Here is an 18,367-nt window from a genome sequence, read left to right on the forward strand (position 1 = left end):
AAAGGTTGAGCAAACTTGGCTGCCCTTTGCTCATTTTATTTATTTTTTATTGCAATTCAGTGAGTAAATGGGAATTCAAAAAAAATAATTCCCTACCCTTTGGTGCCATCATGAGGCCAGAATAACAAAGTACTGAGAAAACTAGATCTCCAGGGTAACCTAAGGTTTTGATATTTTCTTTTCATTCAAAATGTAATTATCCACAGAATGAAAGTTTGTATCAGAAGGAAATACAATTACATTTACTATAATTGAAACCCTCCAACCAACAAATCATAGCTCAAAAATCTACATAGGTAGTTTATTGAGTAGCATAACGTGCCTTAAATTTTTAAGCAAATGTGGGATTACTGTTTGGTGAATTTGGAGGCAGTAAAATATGCATGTTTTGAAGTTAGATAGCCATGACCTAAAGCTTTCAGAGTATTTTAAACCAATCATACCAATAGCTTTTTTTTAATTAATTAATTAATTTATTTATTTATTTACATATTTATTTATTTATTCTCTCACTATGTGATGTCATCGGGGAGGGAGCATGTAAGGTGGAATGACAGGACCACACAGGTCTCAACACACGATGTTAGGATATATTAAGAAGAAAATATGCTATTTTAGGAATGAGAGACATAGCAATAGAAAGAATATGACAAAGCAATGTACTAGAAAGAATCGCTCATGACTAGATAAGGACATCACACCCAGATGAAATCAAAGTACAAATCACTACCAGGTGATTCAGTATTTGAACTCATCACAAAAGACACGAAATTACAAAAATATGTTTTATTAAAAGTCTCAACCAAATATACCTTGTTCTGCTATTTGTTATATTTGTATTATTATCCCAAGTCCCTATTATGCCCATTCTTAGCTTTATTTTATAAGTATATTGCTACAGGTACAAAATGTTCATTATTCATCTACTTTCTCAGTCCATTTTTTTTTTGTTTTTGTCTGAATTGTTCACGTTTTCTCATCTGGTGAAAACATGGTCCCTAAATGATGCCTGATGCTGCCTAAATCTGATTTCTTCCCACGGGTCCTCAAAATTCTTCCCACTTCCCTCTCATGCCTTCATGACATTTATAAACTGAAGAGTGCCACAAGTTTCACCTGTAATATATGGGATGGAAAGTTGTACTATGCATAGGTCGTGCTTAGTTCAGCTTTTCTTATTTATTGGAAAAGCCACAGATGGGAAAAAATAATACTGCTGAACTGGTTCTTACTGCCTTTGTTCTTATGGTGCTCTCTTCACACCTGATCACACCCACACTCTATACAGTATTTCCATAGTTTCAGAATTATCAAAACCATAAACACCACCATCAACTTCAGTTATAATAAAGCAGTCTGAATTCTTTTCTTTTCTTGTCTTAGAGATAGATTTTTTTAAATGTTGAATTCACATTACCAAAGGAATTCTATTCCATTTTATAATGTATTATTTTGTTATAGTTTGAGATCAAGAAGAAAATTGTGAATGAGTTTTGTTTTTAATTGAGGTATAATTAAAACACATTATTTTAGTTTCAGGTGTACAACCTGATGATTCAACATTTGTACATATTGCAAAAATAATCACCACCACAAGTGTAGTTAACATCGGTCCCCAAACACAGTTACTGAGTTTTTTTTTCTTGTGATGAGACCTTACAAGATTTACTCTCTTAGCAACTTTCAAATATGCAATATAGTATCATTCCAGACAGTTACCATGCTGTACCTTACAGCCCATGACTGACTTTGTAACTGGATGTTTGCCCCTTTTGATTCCCTTCATCCATTTCACACACACCCCACCTCTGGCCACCAACCTGGTCTCTGTATCTGTGAAACCAAACCCATCGACGCAGAGACAGAGTTGCTGTGTGGAAATAGTAATAATTTGTCTTTGTTTGGAGTCCGTGGTGAACTCCTTCTGTGATCTGGCCTCCAGCATTCTTTCAGGAGAACCACAGTGCAGATTCCAACTTTCTTGGAGTCTGTGTTGCCCTCATTTGGCCCCTGTGACAATCTCAAGATAGATCCTTATCCTTTTTTTAAAAAAAATTTTCATTAAATTTATTGGGGTGACATTTGTTAGTAAAACTATAAAGGTTTCAAGTGAAGAGTTTTAGGCTTGAGGTAACAGGGGAGGTAGGTTGTAGATGAGGGTAAACGAGATCAAATATATGGTGATGGAAGGAGAACTGACTCTGGGTGGTGAACACACAACGTGATATATAGATGATGTAATACAGAATTGTACACCTGAAACCTATGTAACTTTACTAACAATTGTCATCCCAATAAACTTTATTTAGAAAAATAAATCATTATCTTTAACAATCTCCCAGGGATAAGGAAAAGGTAAGTTTCCCCCCGTTGTAATAGCACCAAAGGCCCCTTTCACTGGCAGAGTTGCTGTAAAAAGACATGGTTTCTGTCCTGATAAAATTCTCAAAAACCCCCACACTGAGGGTGGAAGCTTGAGAGTCATTGTCATCCGAGATGAAATGGAGACCACTGATCTCCTATAAATTCCTTCAGGCAGGACAAGACTATTTCTATGTCCAATGGTACACAATGTTCAAATATTGAAATACCATCTCACCATAATTAATCTTTCATGTTGAGATGGTTTCTTTCTATTCCAACATCGTCATCTCTTGCTTTTATTTCCTTATGTAGTTTTGGGGAAGAGAAAGAAATTTAAGAGTGAACTGAGGATGCAGGTGATTCAGTTGGGATCTAAGTAGAGTCCAATTATTTAAACAGAAAGTATTGAATGCATAACATTCGTTACACAGGTTATGGAAGGAAACACTGAAGAAACTCAGAACACATCAACAGCAGGGGACCAGTACGAATCCCCAGATGGAGACACAAATGTGAGACATGGTGGGAGAAGCCCAGGGGTGGTGTCACCTGGTGGGAGGTGGAACCATGTGACTTCTGTCCAGAAAGAGCTGGAGCCACGTAGGCCCGAGACAAAAGAGCTGGAGCCACGTAGGCTCCAGACAGAAACGGTACACTTGAGGCTTTTCCTCCCAATTTGTGGCCAATGACTCTCCCTGTGCAAACCTACCGGAACTCCCCAATACAGGAGCTTGAGTTACGTAGTGGGTAGGAATCGGCCTCCCTGACACCTGGGGCAGAGCAGTGGGGCTGGGAGGGAGGCATCTGGGTCAAGTGACCCAGGGCTGGTACAGAACCCTAGGTAAGGGGGAAAGTGTTGTTGGGTATTTGTTGGAAGGAAAAGAGCAAAATCTAAAAGGCTATATACATGCCTACTATACATCTCCTTTAGTGCACATATTTCCCTTTTGTGCTTGGCATAATTATTCTAAAACAAGCCATGGTTGATTTTACCAAGTCAAAAGACCTTCTTTTGTCATCAGAAATGGCACATAAATATTTTTATTTCTTTGACATGTTGCAATTAAGAATCGTGTATAATATTAATTTCTCTTTTTAAAAGATAAATGATTCTTTCTCTCTGCTTAAAATGGAGTTACTGTAAAAATAATTTTCAACTAAATTAGTTTTCCATTTTATTTCCTGCTGCTAGTAATGAAAACACATCTCCCAGCTGCGATGAAAGCACAATTTCTAATGGTTCACAGCAAAGAGAGTTCATTTTTTGATGAAGTAGGGACAGTCAAAAGCAAAATCACAATTCTGAGGCTATTTTATTTCATTCAAATGCCTCTTTAAATGAAATTACTGAAGGACTAGTTGTTCCACTAAGAATCACACTATAACTTTAAAGATTTTTTAATTACCAAATTCAGCACATTTTTCGCCTAAGAAAACAGAATCATATTTCTAGTGTCATTTCTATCATCTATTAACTAATTTTATAAAATATTCTGTTTTATTTGTATTGTCAAAATAATCACTGATTTGGACTATTCTCTTTTGATTAACATTTCACATAACACTTCACATAAAACATATATAAAGACGTACAAACATATAACCTAAATGTAGCCCATCCAATTTTCTATTCCACTATTTTTCAGGACTTTTTACACAATAAATCTATAAAGTTTTAAACCTATAAAGTTTAAACTTAATCTAAAGATTCTACGATTTTGGTAGTAATCTGTCACAAAACGTAGATTGAAAAAATAGCAAGCTGACCTACTCTACTATAAATTCATTAAATAGAAAATATAACCAAAGTGTTTGCTGCCATTTTCACAGTAATGAAAGGAGTGTTTGTTTCCTTTACACACAAAAACTTTATAATATGGGCGTTCTATAATATTCATTCTCCAGTATATTGCTCATATGTCACACGTCCCCTTTCTATCCCTAAATGGTCTCCAACCCAACCTGAGGATAATTAAGGAAGTATGCAATGTCCTGTTCTACCACTAGCCATGGAAGTTAACATTTTACATTATAATAGGTAAATTTTATGACCTCAGTATACAGCAGTAGGGATCTGCCTTCCTCCCTTCTCTAAGTCACTGTCCTTTCCTTGTTCTAAACAGTATCCATGCTTTTTCACCAAGCTCCTTCTTTGTTACCTAACTTCCCAACTTCCTTGCTCTGAAGTGTTACAACCTTGGTAGTCCTGTAATCTTGAATAATCCATTGACTCCCCAATGCCTGAGCAAACAAAGTTTCAGGTTACCAATATGGCATAAAAAGCTCTTCAGGACACTTCCCCATCAGCCTCATCTCCCATTGTTCTCCTTTCACACTTTTACTGCAACATTAGTATATTGCATACAACCCTCAAAGCAGGCCATGTTAATATTTTGAATGTGTTTTTTCTACCTGGAATGGCCTTCTCTGCACTAATTCTTCCGGCTGACTTCTCATTCTTCGGCACACATGTAAATGACCATTTCCCTTGGGAATCTTCCCTGCAGGGTCTTCACAGCCCTCCTTAGACTACCAGACAGTATGATGATTACTTGTTTCCACAGAACAGTTTCCAGTGAGCAGTGTAAATGCATAGCCGAGAGCTTATCATTGTTCCTGCACGTGATAGGTTCAACATTCTGACGCGTTAACTGTATTTTATTGCAAGCTCCTAAAACACAGTGTCTTTTCATCACAACAGATTTAACACCTATTAAGTGTACTTAAAATGGTTTTGGATAAGTCTGATGTTGAAAAATGTATAAAACTAACCAAATTATTGCATCAGTAGTTTAGAAAGGAAATGGAACTACAGATTTTCAGCAGTAAGTACCTAAGCGAAACATAAACAGACACCTCTGATCCTATGGATTTTTATGCTATTTTGTGAGATAAAGTCGGAAGCATGTGCTATTTAAAAAACAAAAAAAAAACACACACACACCAAAAAAAGAGTAAATAGTCAAGGGGACCCTAGCCAACCTTCATTTGAAACCCCGGAATTACTGAGCTGGCAAGAATCTGAGAGACACACTCTCCCCTCCAAATGAAGGAACGTTCACTTGTGTGATAGGCGTTCACTGAGCATTTCCTGTAACAGTCAGCTCATTCCTTTGCTGGCCAGTTCTAACTGTTAAAGACGTTTCTCCCTTATACATAACCAAATTCTTCCCGTAAAGTCTCCCAGAAGTTTTGCCCCACCATCGCGACACAGAGGTCAATAATCTTCATCTGATTCTTCATATCTTTGAAGTTAGCTGCAAGTAATTTGTTTTTCCAGAAGAAAATCCTTATCTCCCTAATTTCTAGGCTCATTCCGGGGCTAATCCTTCTGTAGGCAAAGACACTGTACACATCATCACTGTGATTTGTAAATAATTTGATCATAACCTGGGAACACTTCATCATCTGAGCTCTGGCCGCACTCTCTCCCACACCCAAAATCCCACTGAAATAATCCACAGAGTATATAGTGAGCAAATGCTCATCCTCAAAAAACATACGATGCTAGCGTACCATCAACATGATAGAAAATGGGAGGGCATTCTGCTAAACAAACTGTCCATAGGACACAACATGAACATTGGTTTTCATTCATTTTTCTTTGTACTCTTTTGAGGGATTTCATCTCAGCCACCATCTTGACTTTATGTAAATCTCAAAGTTGTCACCCATAGGACTCATTCTCCAACGACAGAGCCCTATACACAGGACCACATTTAGACCAGTGAGATGGACTCTGCCAAGAATCTGAACTCTAAGTGAATATATACTTTTAGGTGGAGGTGACTAACGGCAAGACTTGAAAAAGAAAACCATGGTAACAATCGAAATGTCCCTCAACTGATAAATGAATAAACAAAACATGGTGTATCCATAACGTGGAATATTATTCAGCCACAAAAAGGTAAGAAACATAGTGATGCATGCTAAAACATGGATGAGTCTTGAAAACATTATCCTAAATGAAAGAAGCCAGGCACAAAAGGCCACACATTGTATGACTCCACTTATATTAACTACACAGAATAGGACAATCCATAAAGAGAGAAAGCAGGTTAGGGGTTGGCAGAAGCTGATGGGGAGAGGATATGGGTGCGTGTTGCTTGATGGGTAGGGGTGTCCTTTTGGGATGAGGTTCTGGAACTCAGTAGGGATGATGGTGGCAAAACACGTTGAATGATGCTGAGTGCACACTCTAAAATGGTTACAGTGACACATTACGTTACATATATTTTACCATAATAAAAGAATTATCAAGAAAAAAGATAACTATTAATTCCTGGTTCTGACATCCAAAACCCTGGCTTCTGTCCTTCCTAAGACTTGGTTATTTGGTTTTTCCTTCGATTTTATGAGTTACTTGGTCATTTTATAATACCTTTCTGCCTGTGTTTTCTATAATCATTTTTTACTTTAAAATTACCAAAAAAAAAAAAACACCTAATTTTCACATCTGTCATCAAAAGGGTAAGGTTGCACAACTTAGGGAGAGAAATTTGGGAGATATACACTAGAACATATGATATCTAGTATTGCTATAGCTAAATGTCTATTAGCAAAAGTAGGAACCAATAGAGGTATAGTTATACAAACATATCACACTAAAGTTAAAATGAAAGGACTAGAGCTATATGTATTTATCTGGATCAATCTTAAAAACAGCATTGGGAAATATATAAAGATATCATTTGCATAATGTTCTTCATGGATATACAGTAAAAAATTTGAAAACATATGGAAATCTTAAATATCAAAGTAGTGATACTGTGGCATATTGTATATTTCAATAATGAACAGGATAATATGTTTTATCCCTCGTGTTCTTACAATGGGACTTCGTCATTTCTCTCATTGAGTGTTGGCTCCACGTTCACCATGCACCTGGGTGGACCTTTGTGACTCTCTCAACCAACAGAGTACAGTAGACGTGACTAGCGGACTTCTGACGTTAGACCATAAGAGCGTCACGCGTTTGTGTCTGCACTTGGAGGATACTTGCCCTTGCAACCCAGTCACCAGCCTATGAAGGAGCCGACCAGTTACTGGGAGCGACTTCACAGAGCCCCACCTGAGGTCTCAGCTGACAGCCAGCATCAACCACCAGACATATGCGTGAACACACTGTCACACAATTCTAGCTCTTAGCCATCGAGCAACCCCCATGCTGCGAATCCTCCCAGCTGAGGCCCAGATGCCACGCGTCCCCACTGAGCCCCTTCCCAACTTCTGATACACGGAACCCATAAACAACATAAATGGTTGTTGTTCATACCACTAAGTTTAGGCTGGTTTGTTACTCAACAATAGTAGCTGCAATCGGAGAAGAAATTGGAAAAAAACCATGAGGAATGAGACCTGGAGGAGTCCTGGTAGGTTAAGGTTTAACAAAGGTAGGTAACAGACACTCAAATATTCTCTGAACTATTCTTTACAGCTTACTCTCTAGTGTTTAAATATTTTATAGCAAATATAGAAAAAGTATGCATATCCTAGAAGCTGTCGTCAATATATACAGATATTTAAATTATGACAAAGTAGGCATCATGAATTAATGAGTAATAACATAATTATTAACAAAATGATTGGGGAAAGGGGCAGGGCTAGTTACATGAGGGGAGGAATCAACGTAATCCTCTCTTAATTCCATGTGTTAAAATAAATTAGAAATGAAACTGTACAGTCAAATGTAAAATCCTAATGAGCGTAGGATTTTTAAAGGAATAGGAACGTAGGTAATGATAATTACTCTCAGGATAGAAAGTTTTCTAATATTAAAATCAATAAAAATCACATAGGAGTGTGCAATTATTATTTTTATTCAAAGTCAAAAATGTCAAAAAATTAAGGAATAAACAATTATATTTTTGCTTCAGACTTTACTGAGAAAACTAAAACTACCAAGTGATCAGCCTTAAACATCCCAATCCACCTTCTAGATATCCACATGGCTATATCATCTCACCTTTTCCTTATTGTTTATTATCCACTTTAAAAATCGACCTTTGCCTTTAAATCTGTATTCTTTCATCCAGATTTTGCTCCATCAATAATTCTCCAATTATTTATATCACACTCCTTGTCTAATAATTTTACTACTGCTGTTCTCTCATGTTCACTAACATGCATATTAAACTCTCTATTTTCCTTTAAAATAATTATCTTTGTGTCTATATGTACCTGTCATCCCATCACTCCTTTTTTCTTTTCATTGACATATTTTGATAATACTCCACAAATCCTATATTCACTTCACCTCCCCTTCAACATTTATGTGTCTCGGAAAATTTTGTTTAGAAGAAATACAAGGTAGGTTAGAGGAAAGTCTCCTACGGCCAAATCCTGAGTTAGCCACTTAGTTGCTATATGACCTTAAACAAATTATTTTAGCTTTCTATGCATCAGAATATTTACTTGTCAAATTGGGTGACAATAATATTTCTATTTCCATACTGCTACTATCACAATTGCCAAATGTCAATTCCATTTCTTAATGACATTCATAACTGAGTTTGACCTGTTGTTGTTTTTAAAAATCTATTCCTACATATTTAGCTAACTCAAATTTATTCATTCACTTATTCACCTCTTTAATTTTACCCATACTTTATGACAAGTACTTGCTAAATGTCGATAGAACAGCAGTGAACAAAGTAGCATTGTCCCTGCCTCATGAGGATTTCAAGATGGTTGGGGAGACACTCATTAACTCATTAATCACACAAAAAATTATAAACATAAAACTGTCTTCCCTAAGTTGAGATACTCAATCCAGACTTCCCTTTGGAGTAACTGACTATTGAAGCTCTCATTGTCTAATGATGGAATATGTCCAAAGCTAAATTCCTGACTTTGATCCTCCCAGCCTGCTCTTCCTGTAGATTTCCCCATCTCACAGGATGGTAATTCCATCTTTCACGGCTTTAAGTCCCCACACTTTGTAGCCACCTTGTCCCTACACTTTATTTTACTACCCACACCCAATCCTTCAGGAAATCCTAAATCTAATCACTTCTCGCCACTTCCAAGATCCTTCTTTAAGTCACCATTATGTTTCATTTGTGTTCCTGGAACAAGCTATTAATTAGTCTCCCTGAGAGTTTGTGCTCTTCCCCCACTGCTACCCTCCTGTTGTCTTTTTTCAACCCGGGAGTCAGAGAGATTGTCTTCAAAAATCAATCAAACACTGTGATTTTATTGTTCCAAGAAGTCCAACAGCTCCCATCTTATTTACAATAAAAAGAACCGTCTTTATGATGTCCCTGGAAATCCTATATGACCTATTTCCTGATTAATGCTAAGATTCTTTTCTCCTCGAACATACTAAGCCTTCTCTTCTCTGTGGACACACGTAACATACATAAACACTAGAGGGCAGTAAGATACTTGGACTCAATGTGATTTTTCTTATCTTTCTGTTCTCCATGAGAATTTAGGATTAAAAGAAGACTGCTATACTTCAGCTATATATTGAAACTACCAGCCTTTTATTTAAATATTCTATGAAGAAGAAATTCTCCACAAGTTTCCTCAATCTTGGCTTCATCTAACCTTTTCCTGCTACAATGTGATCCTATTTTTTCTCGGGCTATCTTCATGAAGCAGGAAGTTACGACAACACACAACCACACACCATTACCTATTTTCAATATTTTTGAGACACATATTTAGTAGATAACATGGAGGTGATTATATAAAGCAAAAATGCTTTATATTGAAGAGGAGATTAATACTGATCTACCGATTTTAGGAAAGTAAATCTAGCAAAAGTGGAAAGATGAATCAGCAAAAGGAGAGACTGACTAATAACAATATTTAATATTTACTGAGGATTTACTACATCCTGAAAACTTTTCTAATCACTTTCAGAAATTGTATCATTTAATGCTCATAGGATTCTAAGGGGAAGGAGATTTATTGGCTACTCCATTTTACAGAGAGAAAACTTAGAGACTCAGTCATACAGCTAAATAAAAAGGAAACATAGCATTCAGAGCCAGTGTCTGATCGCAACCTTGTTTGTACCCATCATGTCATGCTGAAAGCAGGAAGAAAACCCTAAAGGCTTCTGACATAGTATAAAGTGAGAAGAAATCCCTACACAAAGACAGTGGCAGTGGGATATAGAAAAGCATTAATATGAATTAGAAAGATACTTAAGAAAGCAAATGGAGAGGACATTGTCACTGATCAGAATAGGGACCTGAAATTCAACCTGTATTAACTCTGCAAATTTCAGCTTCAACTGTTGGATGGGTATGTTTGTCATTAATAAACATAATGAATTCAGTAAGAGTATATTTGGAAAGGTGGAGGCTAATGAGTTCTGCTTTGGATCTGTAACATATAAGTTTCTACTAAAGCATATGGTTTAGCAATTATTTTATGAGTGTCTGCTATACATTAGACACAAATCTAGGCTCCTGAGGTATATTGACTAACACAAACAAACTTTTCTGCTCTCCTATTGCTTACATTTTCATGGAGAGAGACTGGCAATAAAAAGTATTCACAGTAAATATTTCAGTTACAAGGTGACAAAGTTCTCTGAAAGTAAGAAAAAGTAAAGCAGGACAAAGAATGAGTTGAAAATTATGGAGGTGGGCCGTTATTAAACGGCATCATCAATGTAAAAAAATTAGGTGGCACATATCCAGATAATGGTCTCTGCCAATGCCATCTATAAAAATATAATGCTACCTATGTGATTTTAAATTTTCTAGGAGCCGCACGAAAAGCATAAAATTACACAAGTGAAACTGATTTTAATAATTTTTATTTAACTCTATATATTTAAAATTTCATTTTAACATGGACTCGATATTTTAAAAGATTATTTATGACATCTTTTTTGCTTATTAAGTCTTCAAAGTCCACTGTGTATCTTATACTTACTTTCCAAAGGTTTCTCAACTCTTACATAACAAAGGCATTCCAATATTCCCAACTTCCCTGTACCTTCTGTCCACTTCTATAATAATTTTCCAAGAAATTTCTAACATCTATATTTTATTAATATTGGCCATTAATCCCAACATTCAAGGAGCCATCTCAGTAAACAATTAAAACCATCTCTCAACGTTCTTCCCAAATTATCAAATCCTGAGTTAATGATGAGTAGCTCCATGAGGTGGAGGGCCAAGAGTTTGCAATGATCGCCACCATTTTATACAGAGGACTTGAGCATCCATGGAGGTTGGTATCTGTGGGGGTCCTGGAACGAATCCCCCACAGATACTGAGGGACAACTTTAGTTCTGGGGAAATCAAAAGTTATAAGCAGATTTTCAACTGTGCGTGGGTCAGTGCCCTAATTCCTGTGTTACTTACAGGTCAACCGTACCACATGATCCAGCAGATCTCTGAAATCGATCAGTATCTCAAAGAGATACCTGTACCCCTATGTTTATTACAGTCTTATTCACAAGAGCCAAGATATGGAAACAATCTAAGTGTCTGTCAACAGATAAATGGATAAAGACTCTGTGGTGTATATACTGGGGTGCCAAAAAATGTATACAAGTGGACACTTTGCTCAACATTGTTCAAGCAGTAGTTTGTCATGATCAGAAGTGTCTGGACGCTGATGGTAACCACTTTGAGCACCTCTTGTCATTGCAGAAGTCAAAAGTGACTTGTATTCATCTTTTGCTATCAGTACATATTGAGTATGACAATTTTAATAGTGTTCCTTTCTTAGAATGTGTATACGTTTTTTTGGCACCCTCTGTATACAATGGAATGAAATTCAGTCTTAAGAAGGGGGATCCTGCCCATTACAACCACATGGGTAGACCTGAAGAACCTTCTGCGAGGAGAAATAAGCCTGACACTGAAAGAAACAAAGCTGTATGACTCACTTACATGTGTAATCTGAAAACATCAAATACATGCAAGAAGAGACTTGAACAGCAGGTATAAGGGGCAGGGAACTGAGAGAAACAGGGAGATGTTGGTCATTGGGTACGAAGTTGCAGTTCTGCAGGATGAATAATACACAGGTCTAAGATCCAGCATAATGACAATAGTTAATAATACTAGTTTGAATACTGGAGATTTGCTAAGAGTAAACTTCACATGCTTTCACCACACAAAAGAAAAAGAAAAGGTAACTATTTGAGGAGATGGACATATTAATTTGTTTGTAGTAATCATTTAACTATGTATATGTATATCAAATCATTATGTTGTACAACTTAAATACATAATTTCTATTATAAATAAACAGCCAAAGCCTGAGGAGAAGCTTCAGTGCTAACGCTCTGATGTAGAAGAATCCAAGAATGGTGTGTTCATCAGCGGCATTGCCTTAGAACTTGGTAAGTTCTAATACTTGACACAGCGAATCAGGCTATCTGGGGGGTGGGGGCAGGTACGGTTGCTTCATAAAGCTCTCCTGGTGATTTATCACTAACGTTTGACGGACACTGCTATTTTGGGAGATACAGTCTTAGGACAGTGAGAGTGAGTGAAAAGGGAGCCATGGAAGGAGGGGAGGTAATATGAATAGAAGGTTTCACAAAAAGATCAGCCAGTTGCTAAGTCTGTGAGATACACCTGCAGGCAAGCTTTACAGAAAGCCAGTCCCCTGAAAGGAGGAAAACCTCTGCCCTATCTCCTTTTTCTCATTGGTCAGTGGGGGCCCTGTGGTTCATTACCTCACCTGCACATCAGGCAGGCCTCTTCCTGTGACCACTTGGAAAAAGCAGATCCCCATGCCCTGTGCTACAGTATTTCCTCAGAGGGAGGAAGTGGTAGGAAGAGCAAAATGTATTTCCTGCCATTTTTCAGAATATATCCAAACATATTTCCTCATTTGTGTATTTATTTTGCTTTACTATTTTATTTTTCGAAGGTTTTAAGAATTGCATAAAAGGAAATAAAAAGGAATTATTTGGTAAATCCTGAAGCTGAATCTCTCCTTGCCTGAGAGTGTAATTGGTTCATGTTACTTCCCCTTGCGCATGCACATACCCTAGTGACTCCAGAAAAGGAGAATTCCAGTTGTCTGCTCCTACTTGCACATTTTTATCTGGTAGGGGAAGAAAAATGACCACCTCTTCAGTTTCAACTTTCTTGTTAAGAGTTTTCTGCACTGCTTTCAAAATGTCTGCCGGAGTTCAAGGAGAAGGGGTCAGGAAATCTATTGCAATTTGTCCGTATTTTTGTAGGGGGCGTGAAAAGCTGAGGAGCCAAGATGGCAGCGCAGCCCCTCATGGTCGCTATCATTTCTGTCACGAATTCTTATTTCAAAGGAGCTTGTACTGGCCCCTTCCCCACCAAGGCTACCTGCCAAACAGAAATCCTGCTCAGATACCACCTGGGTCGATGCAAATAGCTCTCCACCCCTTCTTTCAGCTCTTCTCTCCCACTTTCCTGCTGACAATTGTGGAATTGTTACTCCCCACATTAAAAAAAAAATCCAGATTCCTTACCTTAGTTTTAAAACTTGCCATTAGTTATCCCCACCTTACCTCTTGCTCTCTATTTTAGAAATCCTCCACTCTAGTAAATAAGCAGGCCAATAGTAAATAAGCAGGCCAACTCTTCACTGTTTTCTCTAAAACACAGGTTATTAATATATTCACAGTGTGATTCCAGAGGTCAAAGTATGCTATCTGGACTTGCTGCAGTGTCGTAGTGAAGAAATCAGAATTTTAAAGGAGTTAGAAACAAAAGGGGAAATCTAAAGAGAGAGAGAGAGAACTAAGAGAAACACTCTGCCCATAAATTGCTAGAGCAAGGTCATTAGTTAACAGTGAGTCGTGCTGGGACCATGCAGGCAGATATTAGTATTCAACGGTGGTTTGTAAACCTAGGGGGGGAGAACAGTCACCATCTTGAATCTGCTCATTCCCACTGGAAAATATATATATATATATATATATATTTTTTTTTTTTCCTTTGAAAGTGACAAATCAAATACTAACTTGGGCCATTTAGTATCTGGACAGAATCAGTTTCAAATACTAATCAAGCTCATTTCAGCCTGGGTCATTAATACAGACGGGCTTACTGCCCAAAAGTTCTAGTTTCAGGAATCAAATGAAAATGGGACTCTTCCAGTATTACGAGTGGACCAAGTTTTGAAAATATGCTACTAAGAGTTATTCAAATAAAATGCTTTAATAGTAAGCATATGGTTTTATTTACTATTGCTCTTTCATCCCTAAATAATTATATTCAATATTCATTTTGAAATTGGTATGAAGCCATGACAAAGAGGCCTAAGTATTTGGCAGCACAAAGCTGCACAATTTATCAATATTTGGTAAAGCAGAAACAGCGTTTATAAAGACCAGATGGTCTGTGCATATGAAATTTTAAGTAATGGATATCATTTACACATGAAGTATAAAGTGAAAATAGAGGTATAAAGGTTTTCTTTAGGAATACAGCAGGCGAGTTATTTCCTATTCAATTCTCTATTCCTACTTCCAAGGTCATAAATAATCTTCAATTGCTTTCATGTAAGAATCCAACAAGAATAGATCATAAAAATTACTGCAAAAGTATAGATGATAGAGCTACAATGGGTATTAGAGATTATCTGGTCTCCTTGTTTTATAGATTATGAAACTGAGGTTCAGAAGATTGAAACGACTGAATTGCCCAACTGTGGGTATGTGGACCCCGAGTGGATGGCTGAGCCCTTTCACCAGCCATGCTACATCATGCTTCCTCTCCAGATCGGATGTTACTGGTTAATGTATTGTTAATATGCACTAAATACTGATAATTGCTTAGGTATGAGGCCAAACACATACACAACCAGCTTGCTACACAGGGTAAATAGGAAAGGAAAAAAGGGAGATAAAAGAGAGACTACCGTTTTAGCATTTAGAGAGCGGCTTGAGCAGTAGCAATGAGATAATGTGGGTCCTTATTGCATAAGTCAGCTAAACTTCTGGCAAAATACTCTGAAAGTCAAACAAAGCTTTTAGAAACAAATATAATAATCTGCTTACAATTGCCAGGACTGAGTTTAACATTAGCAATGATGTAAAATTTCCACACACAAACATGAATAAATTACATGTGTTACTTGTTAGAATACCCATAATTACATAAATCTTTATCTGAAATTGCAATATAATTCTGTTTAGGATTGGAAACATCACAGCCAACTTGCACAACTCTCTGAAGAATAAATTTGAGCATCATTCATCCAAAGTTATCCACAATCTGATTCCTGATGTAACTGAAAAAAATGCAAGCTACAACAAATAAAATGACTGTGTTTTGAATTGCTAGAGAAGGAATTTAAACCTGACTATGTTTAAAACCATGTTTCAATAAAAGAAAAAAACCTCTCATTTAAGTCGTTGATATCAACATGTTATACAGATGTCTATTCACTTCCAAATCCAAAATCTAATAAAAGTAAAGCAAATTTGGTTCTGAAGCTACAGCATTCCATTTATTAAAAGGAATGGAAATTACAGGTTAGTAATGTAAAACAAAAAGTAAACCTAAATACAAGGACAATACATTCACCCCTATTTCAAATAAATACATAAAATATATACCATATGCCTGTTTTCATTATAAAATGATTATTGAAACCCTGGTAATTTCCACATAAAGTTGTCTAAAGAAAGATGTCTTTAGTTTCTTAATTTGTGCCAATTGAAAATGCTAAAAGTGATGGAGCGGCCAGATGGCTCAGTTGGTTAGAGCACGAGCTCTCAACAACAAGGTTGCCAGTTCAATTCCCGCATGGGATGGTGCCCCCTGCAACTAAAGATTGAAAACAGCAACTAGACTTGGAGCTGAGCTGTGCCCTCCACAACTAGATTGAAGAACAACAACTCGGAGCTGATGGGCGCTAGAGAAACACACACACTGTGTGTTCCCCAATACTCCCCAATCAAATTTTTTTTTAAAAAAATGGCAAGGCCTTTGTTATTATCGAAAGCAATGCAAGCTCACTGAACTTTAAAAGAAAAAATGCTAAAAGTAAAAAATAGATAAGATACTTCATTTTTTTAAATAAAAAAAGACAGTGTTAATCTATAGTATAATCTACGAATAACTGCTGCCAAATACAGGACAACTAATTCCAAATTGGGAGGGGCCACCAAGAGAACATATGCAGATCTCTGCAGAAAACACTCAAAGGGCACACTTGTCTGAGTGGCAAGCACAGACCTTGACAGCCTACCTTTGATGAGCTCCGCCACCATTCGAACAGAGGAGCACATACAAGAGATGAAAACATAGGTGCCTTGGCTCACTCGCTGTTTAAGCCTGCTGTAACTAGTTGAAAACCTCTGGATATTACTGTAAACTTGGTTAGACTTGAAAGAGTGAGCTCCAGTAATGGGGACAGGCCATGAGAGAATTTGTCAAACACATTTCCCATGACAGCTGGCGATGGAAGGGATGTTGAAGGTCTGAAAAAGGAAGAAGAGGAGACTTCAAGACATGCCAGCGTTGCAAGAAAAATGAAGGGTAGAAACCTAGAAGAAAGATTTTTCAGGCAGTAGTTTTCTTGTTTTGTTTTGTTTTAGCTTGGCGTTAGTTTATTAATGTCTACTGAATAAAAATAAATTCTAAATCATCCCATGATGAAATTACAAAGGAGACCTCCTGCTCATCTCAACTCAAAAGTAAATGTGAAACAAAAAGCAAGATGTACCACCTCAGGCAAAAGATACAAACAATGTTTCTTAATTACCCCTGCCATAGCCAAAGTATTACTTCTCCTCAGTGTTCTTTTCTCCCAACACTAACTTCTCTCCCCACAAAAAAAAAATGATAGGATGATTGTAGTTTTTAAAAGCAAAGTAAAAAGACTCTTATAAATTTGGTTTCTTAGAACTCTAATATTTACATGGAGTAGATTATTGGGGAGTACTCTCTAAATCACTAAAAATGGGACAAAATGGTATGTGTCTTACAATATCTTTTTTGTTGCTTTATTTTTAATTGTCAATGGCTGCACTGAAAAAAGACATAAGATCACCTATGTAGAATTATCAAACATGTGTAACCGGAACCCAGGAATGAGAGAAATATTAGACAAATAGATATTGAGGGGTATTTTGTAAAACAACTGAACTGTATTCTATAAAAATGTAAGTGTCTTAAAAATTAACTATGATAAAAATAAAAATGTTGGAAGACTCTTCTAGAGTATAGGAGATTAAATTGATATAACATCTAAATGCAAAACTTCATGATCAGATTTTTGGTAAAAGAAATTATATAAGGATATTAATTGAAAAAAATGGGCAAATATTGGAGGATTGCACCAACTTTCAGCTGCCAGATGTGATGTAGAATATTCTTACTCTTAGAATACAGGTGTTGAAGTATTTAACGATAACGTTACACAAATAAAGATGAATGAATATCCAATTACATTTCCATGGACCTATACTTTCTTATCTCTTGGGTAAATACCTTTGTGTGGAAGAGATGCATCATGTGATCTATATATAATTAACTTTTTAAGAAACTGACAAACTATTTCCAAGGGGGGGTATGCCATTTCACATTTCCACTCCAGTATTTGAGAGTTTCAGGTGCTCCACATTTTTGCCAACACACATTTTTATTTTAGATGTTCCAAAAGTGTATAGTGGTATTTCCTTGTAGTTTTAATTTGTATTCTCTGATGAATAATGATATTGAGCATATTTCAAAAGCATTTTGTCATCCATATACTTTCTTGGGTGAAGTGTCTCCTTCAATCTTTGACCATTTTTTAAATCAGGTTATTTCTCTTACTATTGAGTTTTGAGAATAGACAGATAGGTAGGTAGGTAGGTAGGTAGGTAGGTAGGTAGGTAGGTAGGTGATAGGTAGATGATAGACAGACAGACAGACAGACAGACAGATGATGGATAGATAGAATCGATCCTCCTTATTTGCAGATTCCATATTTGTGAATTTACCTACTCACTTAGATTGGTAACCCCCAAATCCATACTCTGCACTTTCACAGTCAGGTATGGACATGTGCACAGGGGTGAAAAAAAAATTGAGTTTCCTAATAT

This window comes from Rhinolophus hipposideros (genome assembly GCF_964194185.1).
Source record: "Rhinolophus hipposideros genome assembly, chromosome: 13".
Classification (NCBI taxonomy): domain Eukaryota; kingdom Metazoa; phylum Chordata; class Mammalia; order Chiroptera; family Rhinolophidae; genus Rhinolophus; species Rhinolophus hipposideros.